We start from the raw sequence: 9,355 nt of genomic DNA on the forward strand, positions 1-9,355 counted from the left end.
CTCACTGAAACGCAGGAAACGCAGCGCAACAGCTTAAGGGTTTAAACATAATCATAAATAAATGATTAAATACAGTGAATTTTCTTAAGGGTGGTTGTGTGTTTTCAGGGATAATTACTACTGGTTTTATACATTCCTATTGAGGAGCGGATAGTTGTGGTTGAGTGTGTGCATAGATAATGTGAAAAGACGGTTTTGCAGCTGCTGGGTGGACTGACTGTGTGTGTGTTTCACTAAGCAGGTGAAAAAGAGGAAGTGATTGTAGAGCGGTGAGACTGCTTCTAAGAGTAAAAAGGAAGTGTTTTGGGGTAACTGACAGGGAGGGGTCAACAGCAGCTATTTTTGAGGAGGTAAGTAACTGGTGGCAGTCTCAACAGAATGGCTGATGGTTCAAGTGCGACACCCAGTGGACAGAGGTGTTACAAACCACTGAAGCTGGATCAGCTGAAGAAAGCCATACGCATGGCTTGCCCAGGAACATCAAAATCAGCAGAGAAAGAATGCCAGGCTATGGAAGCTGAGGTGAGTAAACTCCTTGAATCTCAACAGAAAGGAATGGATGACAGAGTACCCCTGTACTTGGTGTTTAGAACTGAAGGGGAGAGATGGGAACAGAAACTGAAACAGTTACAGGAGGAATTGGGGGGCCACTCAGTGAACTGCAAAACCAAAGGAGAGATGAAGGCTTTAAAGGAGAAGCATGCAAGTGGCTGTTCATGTGCGGTGGAGCGCCTTACTGGATGAAGGAGGAAGTGGAAATGACTGGATCTGCCGAGGAGGAGAAAGGAGACATGGTGAGTATAATGAAGTCTCTGCAACAGTTACAAGAGGAAGATAAGAAGCTGGGTGATCAGATGAAAAACTTGACTCCAAAGAAGGATGAAGTTAACAAACATAACGCCCCAAAATTATATCCATGGGTCCTGGAGATGGTCCCGCCACCCCCTTATGTGATGCCCATGATGACCTTTGAAGGAGGTCGAGTTCGTGGTCTAGACGGACAAACTGGCATAGTCCTTGGAGGAATTGCAGACGTCCAATACACTTCCACTGAGACACACGCAGAAGGGTCAAGGGCAGCGGAATGCCAGCCCACCCATGGGGGAGGGACATTGTCAGCCTCAGCTGCAGATGAAGGCTTGCCCTCGTCTCCCCCTTCCCCTTACCGTGCTTCCGTCTTACAGGGTGCAGAATCAACTGAGGGGCAGCAAATGTCTCATAGTAAGGCTGCACGGACACCTGTAATGGAGGAACTGACATCGCTTGAGGAGGGAGCGATAAAACAAATTGTTAAGGAATTGCCCACCCCAGGCAGAAAAGGACAGGTCCAGACAGGTAAGTCAGCGAGCGTGAGGGTGAACCGCTGGGAAGGAAAAGTGCATGGACACATGCACGAAAATCGAGATGCCCTACGGGCACTCTTACAGACACTGGACATAGTTAAGCATAACACGTTTGTGAAAAGATTTTGTTTATTATTCAAATATGCTTTGCTTGTGATTGTGTAAACTCTGAATGACAATTCACCCTGATAAACATGAAGCCTTGCCTATGCTTATCATATGCCTGTGAAGACAAGTTCCTGTGTAAAGAGGAACGGAAAGTTCCACTTAAGCAGATGTTTAGTCTAAGTATGAACAGAACGTTTTAGCAAGATATGCATTTGTCTGTTAAGCAATCTATATTCTGAGAACAGGCGGAGACTGCCTCCGCCCTGTTGAGTAACCTACATGCCTATATAACCTGCAATAAAGAAGTGTACTGGTGTGACTCTCTCTCTCTCGGGCGTTCACCCATGTACATGTGATTGATTATATTGTCTCACTGTGTCTCTGTTTTACTTTGGCAGCCTTCTATTTGGGAAATTCCCCCGACATTTCTTGGTCCTTCGAGCCGGATGAGACAGCCTATTTAAAGCAGCTCTCACAGGTCCCGTCGGTGCGAGAAGCCCACGTTGAAGTCTGCCGGCAGCTCACGCACTAGGTGCGTGATAAAACCCAAGAGCGTGAATTCGGGTCTTGGTCAACGTTTTACAAGCGGTCCGCACCGTCAGGGGCTGATCAGGTGCATCTGAAGAAACCAGTGCCAAGGTAAGACAGACTACTTTGAGATAATAAAGGTTTGCGCAAAAACGAAAACGAAACTTAAAAGAAATAGCTCGCCCAAGAAGGGCTGGAAGCAGAAGGCTCGCCCAAGAGAGGGTTGGAAGCAGTAAAATAAATATTGAGCTCGTCTAAGAATGATTGGTAGCTCCCCGAAAGAGTAAAAATAGGCCTATAAGCTCGCCCAAGAGAGGCTGGAAGCACTACGCTCGCTTTAAGGAAGCTGGTAGCGTGAACGCACGTTGAAACTGTCTGTCTTTTATTGTCTATTTTTGTGGTGGAATAAGTTGATTTTTACAGCACAGTAAGGAGGCTGAACTATTCCACTGATTTGTTTACTGTTGGTCGCTGAAGTACTGGTGAACTGAGAGGAAGGTCGTGTTTTATCACATAAAGCCGACACCGCTTTTGAGAATAGCTCAAAAGTAGAAGGGCGTGTCAGCCACCTCTCTCTGTTCTCGTGCCAGTGAAAGCGCCGCAGGTGTGTGTGTGTATTACTAAGCGCTAAATACATAAAGAAATAAATAAAATAAGTAGAAATAAACATATAAAACAAATAAGAAAATGGGAAATAAAGCAACAAAACTCACTGCTGACGAGCAGTGGCTAGAAAAAGAAATGTCCAGGCGCCGGACAAATTAGTGCATATAGATGGAGAAATCCAAAGAAAACCTAAATGTCCCACGTGGGAGGGAAAATGCATTAACTAAATTATAAGAAACCCTCCAAGCAGAAATAAATACTGAAAAGGAAGCTAAAAAGAAATCAAAGCATACACAAGAGTTGTAATATTTTAAAGCATGGAAAGAGGAATGAAGTGGAATAAACAAAAGGTTAAATTAAGGTTAACTTAAATTAAAGCAATGAAACAAAATTGGGAAGACAACCAAGCTGAATGAATAGAATGCGTGAAACCAGATAATTCACACAAAATATATCAAATAAAAAAGAGAGATGCATAAGGCATATTAAGGCTGTGTCATTGTTCAGCCAAGGAAAATGTCTCCACCTTGGGAAGGTGTGAAGCTGCAGGTTCACACAGACCCGTGATGGATACATAATAAAATATAAACTAATATATTATTGTATATTAGTAGTAAAGTAGTGTATTGTGATATACTATTGCTGTTATAAAAAGGAAAACAATACAATGATAACATTAATAATGACATACTATTAATAGGAAGAGGCACCTCAGTCAGTTATGATGTGAGGTGGAAGATTGTTAAAAGTAGTCTGATTCAAGCTTAAGGTTTGCTCAGACTCAGTACAATGATATAGGAGATGAAGAAAATAAGGAAATAACTACACTAATCAGGTGCATAGAGACACTTGACCTGCTTGTAAACCTGTCATCTTAGATGAGACTTTGTTGAGATGAAGAGCAAACCTATACTAACAACTAATAAGCCAAACCCTGTATACAACAGCTAAAGCTACAGGTTTGAGAAGCTGAATAAAATGAATTAAATATGTGGACACTACCAAGCTGATGAGCAAGTTACACATAATGATTAGGCATATGATTTACTAATGCAGATGTAATAACTTTATTCTAAAATTCAAGGAGAACAAACAAGAACAACATCTTCAGTTATGTCTTGTTGTTGTTCTTTGTGCAGTGTGCTGAGTTTTGTTTTTTGTTTCTTTTGTTTTTTGAAATGTTGCTTGAGTGATGAGTACTGTAACTTCTGATGTAGCTCTCACCATGTGTCCTTGATGATGATAAGTCCAGAGCCAGCTGTGAGCTGGGTTATCTGTTTTGTTTTATGTGACAAGGCTGAGAAATTAAAACTTAGTTTCTTGTTTTGAAAAAAAAAAAAAAAAAAGAGAGAGGCCCCTACTCTCTGAATACAATATTCTCTTCATAACTCGGCAGTATGAAATGTCATGAAACAGTGTAACTCACTCACAGTAAATCAGCAGTATAGGATAATACAAACCTCTAATAAATCTAATGATTTTCAAATTCTTTTAACTAAGAAGTGTGATGCAAACTAAAACTACATACTGATTACACAAGAAGTATGATGTGGCCTACAGCAGTATCATGATTCACTCATTTTGATTACAGGTATAATGTAATATATGACAGCATAATAATCTCACAACTGCTACAAGCACATTTGCCTTTCTTAACACACGCGAGTGAAAGGCAACTGTTAAGAAAATGCCCTTTTGGGTGAGACAGGCCCAGAGGCCCTGCATGCAAGCGTGCTAACACACATACATGCAATGAAGAGCAGCTTACACTAGAGCACACACTATATGTGCGCCTCTATATCTCACATTGGTGTTAAAACAGGAAAAACTTAATAGTTTTGTTATCAACTGCTGAATTTACCCACTACTGACATTTAACTCTCCAGCTTGCAGGACAATAGGTGAAACGTTTGTGAAAAAACAGAGAAGGAAAAATAAAGACACAGAGAGAGTCTGGTATGACCAAGCAGTGACCAGACAATAAATTTAGTTGGTAATACAATAAATTGTGAGATGCTTTCTCCTTGATTGATGCAACACAAGTAATTTACTGTATGGAGGAAATTCTCTTTGTGATAATCTTTTGAACGTGCATTTCTGTTGACCTGTCAATTTAGCGCATTATAAGCTGATATGCAAATTAGTTGATTGATATTAGATTTGAAAAAAAAACTGTATTATAAAATAAGTGAATAAGATGTAACAACGGTTGAAATTAGTTTTTTGCTTCTAGTGTGTGGAGAAGGTTTTATCATGGCACACATCTGTTTACATGGGAGGAAACTCCTCATGTGATGCGACATTTAGCAGTTTGCAAGTGTGCAGCACACCAGAAGAATGACTATGAAATTACAAAGGGAAACAATTTTACTGACAAAGGATGAACAAAAAGCAGCTCCCACAGCTGAGCAAAAGAAATGGCTGAAATGCGGAGCGCAACTAAGAGATGACTTGATGATTTGTGAAGGAAAACCAATACTTCCAAAATCTCTACACAAAACAGCAGCCTTAGTGACACATGGAGTTACTCTCCATGCGTCAACAGGAGGGATAGGAGATATAATCTCCAAAACACTTTTACACTCTAAATTTCGAAACTTCAGCAAAATGCTTATGTAACCATTTTATTCCAACATATGGCATCCCCACTCTGATAAGATCAGATAATGGGACACACTTTGTCAATGAGGTAATCAGCAAAGTCTCTGAAGCACTAGGGTTCAACATCAAATATCACTGTGCTTATCATCCTCAAAGTGCCGGCCTAGTAGAAAGGACAAATGGCACAATAAAACAGAGGCTTAGAAAATGTATGGAAGAAACAGGGAGACCATGGCCTGAGTGTATAGGCCTGGTAAAAATGTGGATGAGACTGACACAAAGTTCTCAGAAACTCACACCTTTTGAAATCATTCATGACAGACCATTTCCACTGCCAATCACAAGTGAACCTTTAGATAAATCAATCAGAGAGACCACACTAGCAGAATGGATGTCGAAGCTACTAGAAAACAAAGATATTGTTTTGAACAATAAACTGCCTTCTGAATCTTCTCCAGTATCTTGCAGGTTGAAACCAGGCGATTGGGTCCTGATTCGAGTTCTCCATAGAAAGAATTGGAGCTCGCCCCGCTGGGAAGGCCCATACCAAGTGCTTATCACCACACCAACCGCCTGTAAGATAGCAGAGAGACCATCTTGGATTCACCAAAGCCACTGCAAGAAAGTGAGTGACAGCCCAGACTCATAGACGCCGGCACCCCTACCCTCAGGTGATCTGACTGGTGAAGGGAGGGCTGATTGGGTATATCCCGCCCTCTGCGTCTTGCCAGTAGTCTACTCACCTGAGGACCTAGGTGTGTTTGGTCGCCATGAAGACGCTTGTTGTCCTCGTGGCTGTCCTCCTACTCTCAGCAGGACTCCTCATGTTTTTAGAGGATGGTACAGAAGACGAACAGCACCATCTACGGACGAGATGGATGCATGACAATTCACACCTCCGTGACATGACACAAGACCACATTCACCCATGGATGAATAACGCATGGTACCGCTACGTACATGACAGAACTAAGGGAGAGCCTAATAACACTGCATGTTACGTCTGCTCCCACATGCCATGCACTTCAACACATCCCACCTTTTATGGAAACTACATGAATAAAACACAAGCCAAGTGCGCTGCCAGCTTCGCGGGCATTGACTATCAACATAAGAAAATCATCATTGATGAGACAAGCTCTATCATCTATTCGCTTAACCTTCTTAGTATCTTTCAGGGACCACCCCGATACGAGGTAATCACCGTCGAAAACGCTGGACTTGACAACGGAACGTGTGACCGGCTCTTCTGGATCAACTTCAACGTGACGAATCGGAACACGTCCATTCACTTCCCAGTGTTCTTGGACCAAACCCCAGGGAAGAACCACTCCATGTGCTACCGACAAGACAACGGTAACAGACCCCTAGGCAACACCACCAACTGCAACCAAACCGCAGCCAACGGAGAGGGCGCACCTGTAAACACGTCCGCGCCCAGCAACGGCACCTACTGGGTGCAGGGAATGGCCTGGCTGTGTGGACAACGTGCCTACTTCATACTGCCACCCGGATGGACGGGCACCTGTGCCCCAATCTTCATTTCAGACCACACCTTCAGGATGTCAGCTGTAAATAGCTCTCAGACTACAAGACGACGACGAGACGTCTCCACACTGCAACCACATGACCCCATCTATGGCAGTGATGTGCCAGAGGAATTTAAGCTTTGGACCACCGGACAAAAGGTCCTCCACTCACTGTTTCCATGGGTGGGCACTGGAAAGAACATGTTAAGGATGGAAACTTTGGACTACCGCTTTGGACTGTTCCTGAATGCCTCGTGCAAAATCAACAATCAACAAAATGAAGAGATTGATGCCCTGCGCATAACTGTGATGCAACACCGAGTCGCACTGGACATGATTCTGGCTGAAAAAGGAGGACTCTGTATACTCTTTAACAACACATGCTGTACGTACATTCCAGATAATGTTCACTCTTCCAACATGACCGACGCCTTCTACACGCTGAAACAACTCAGGGACGCTCAGCAACAGGACTATGTCACGAACACTGAAGATTGGCTTACCTGGCTGTTGAGTGGTTCCTGGAAATCTCTTTTAATAAAAGGACTGGTTTTTGTAGGAGTTCTTCTACTCCTACTCTGTTGTTTTACTTCTTGTATTTTGCCATGTGTACAATCAATGATTAATAAAGTTGTTGCAGTTCATGTGCAGGCATACCTGACACTGCCCATGGACGAAGATGATGATGATCCCCCTGACACTGAAATGCTGTGATACACCAATGTATGACGTGCTGATTAAAAATGCGCTGCAAGAAATCATGTACAGATAATAAACCAATGGAGTTTTAACTAGTGTGAAAGTTAAACAACAGGAGGGAAATGTGAAAAGTTTTTGTTTATTATTCAAATATGCTTTGCTTGTGATTGTGTAAACTCTGAATGACGATTCACCCTGATAAACATGAAGCCTTGCCTATGCTTATCATATGCCTGTGAAGACAAGTTCCTGTGTAAAGAGGAACGGAAAGTTCCACTTAAGCAGATGTTTAGTCTAAGTATGAACAGAACGTTTTAGCAAGATATGCATTTGTCTGTTAAGCAATCTATATTCTGAGAACAGGCGGAGACTGCCTCCGCCCTGTTGAGTAACCTACATGCCTATATAACCTGCAATAAAGAAGTGTACTGGTGTGACTCTCTCTCGAGACGTTCACCCATGTACATGTGATTGATTATATTGTCTCACTGTGTCTCTGTTTTACTTTGGCAGCCTTCTATTTGGGAAATTCCCCCGACAACGTTGAAGGCACTTAGGGAGGAGGAAAACATAGACGGCATGACTTCATCGGAGGGAAAGAGCAACGCCGAGAAAGAAGGCGCATTCGGAGCCGCATCTGACCCAGGCATAAGCCTGAGCTTGCGGAACAGGCAAGTGGTGAGAGGGACTAGCACAAGGAAGAAAGCAAGTGGCCAAAGGCAGTGTAGGCCCATATTTCCTGAAAAACGTAGGAAGCAAGGAGTGAATTTCGAGAGCGAACCCGGTGAAAAACACCTAAGCATGCCCCTGATAGCGGGTTCAAAACACGAACCAGTTTATTGCGCATATAAAGTAAGGGATTTGGAGGCGCTGGTTAAGCAGCTACCCCCTATAACAGAGGGAGGAGCAGCTTGGTTAAGGAAGTTAAGGACCTTAACAGAAGGGGAAGAGCTAGCTATTGGCGATTTTTGCTCGATCGCAGGCAGGACTATGATAGCTGGAGGATTAGCAGACGTGGAAGAAATTGCTAACACCACAACTCTTCGAAATGACGTGCCATATAACAGAGTAGAAGATAAGCTAGCTGACGCAGTTCGTGAAAAATACATGACTCCAAATGTAGGTTCAATACCAAAAATAACTTGGGATCCAAAATACACTCCAAGAGAATTTCTAGAAAAAGCTAAGGAACATTGGATATCACAAACTGGCATACATCCAGGTCAGGAAGGGGAAAACAGAGCTTGGTTCCACGCCGCTGTTCTGAAGGGGCTGCCAGATAAAGTAATAACCGATTTAGAGAAAAATCCAGATTTTGCAGTAGCAGATTCTACACAGTGGGAGAGACATGTCACACATAGATTACAATTGGAACAGGACGACGTAAACAAACAGAAGAAAGAGTTGGAGGAAGCACAGGCACAGCTACTCAAGTTACAGCTGATAGAGGCGAGAAATAAAGCAGGCGAGAAGAAGAAAGAGTTTAGGGAGAGCGCAAAGAAAATGATGGTGGCAAGGTCCCAACCTGATCCCGTGCCTGAATGGCCAGATCTGGATCCTGACCTCTACCCGGATGGCCGTTGGCCCGCCAATGTACCAAGGCAGCGACAACCCGCAGGGAATTGGGGGACCGCAGAGTCCCCCAATCCCCCAATCTCCCTGTTGGAGCTCAGTCTGGGGGGAGTTATTTTTTTCTCCTTATCTTTCCTCATGTTGTGCTTTTCCATGTTATACCCCTCTGACCTGTCTTCCCCATGTGATGTTTGTGTAATGTGTGTATGGTCGGAAGGGTAAGACGGCGCTGGCACGGCTGGCAGCCTTAATCCAATTTCCCTCGGGATGAATAAAGTATGATCAATCAACCAAGCGAAAGTGGAAGGAGCCCCGGTGGACCGGGGGATGAAATAACGGCCTGAATGGCGACAGCAGTCCAGTGTTTCA

This window comes from Oreochromis aureus, linkage group 3, assembly GCF_013358895.1.
Source record: "Oreochromis aureus strain Israel breed Guangdong linkage group 3, ZZ_aureus, whole genome shotgun sequence".
NCBI classification, from domain to species: Eukaryota; Metazoa; Chordata; class Actinopteri; order Cichliformes; family Cichlidae; genus Oreochromis; species Oreochromis aureus.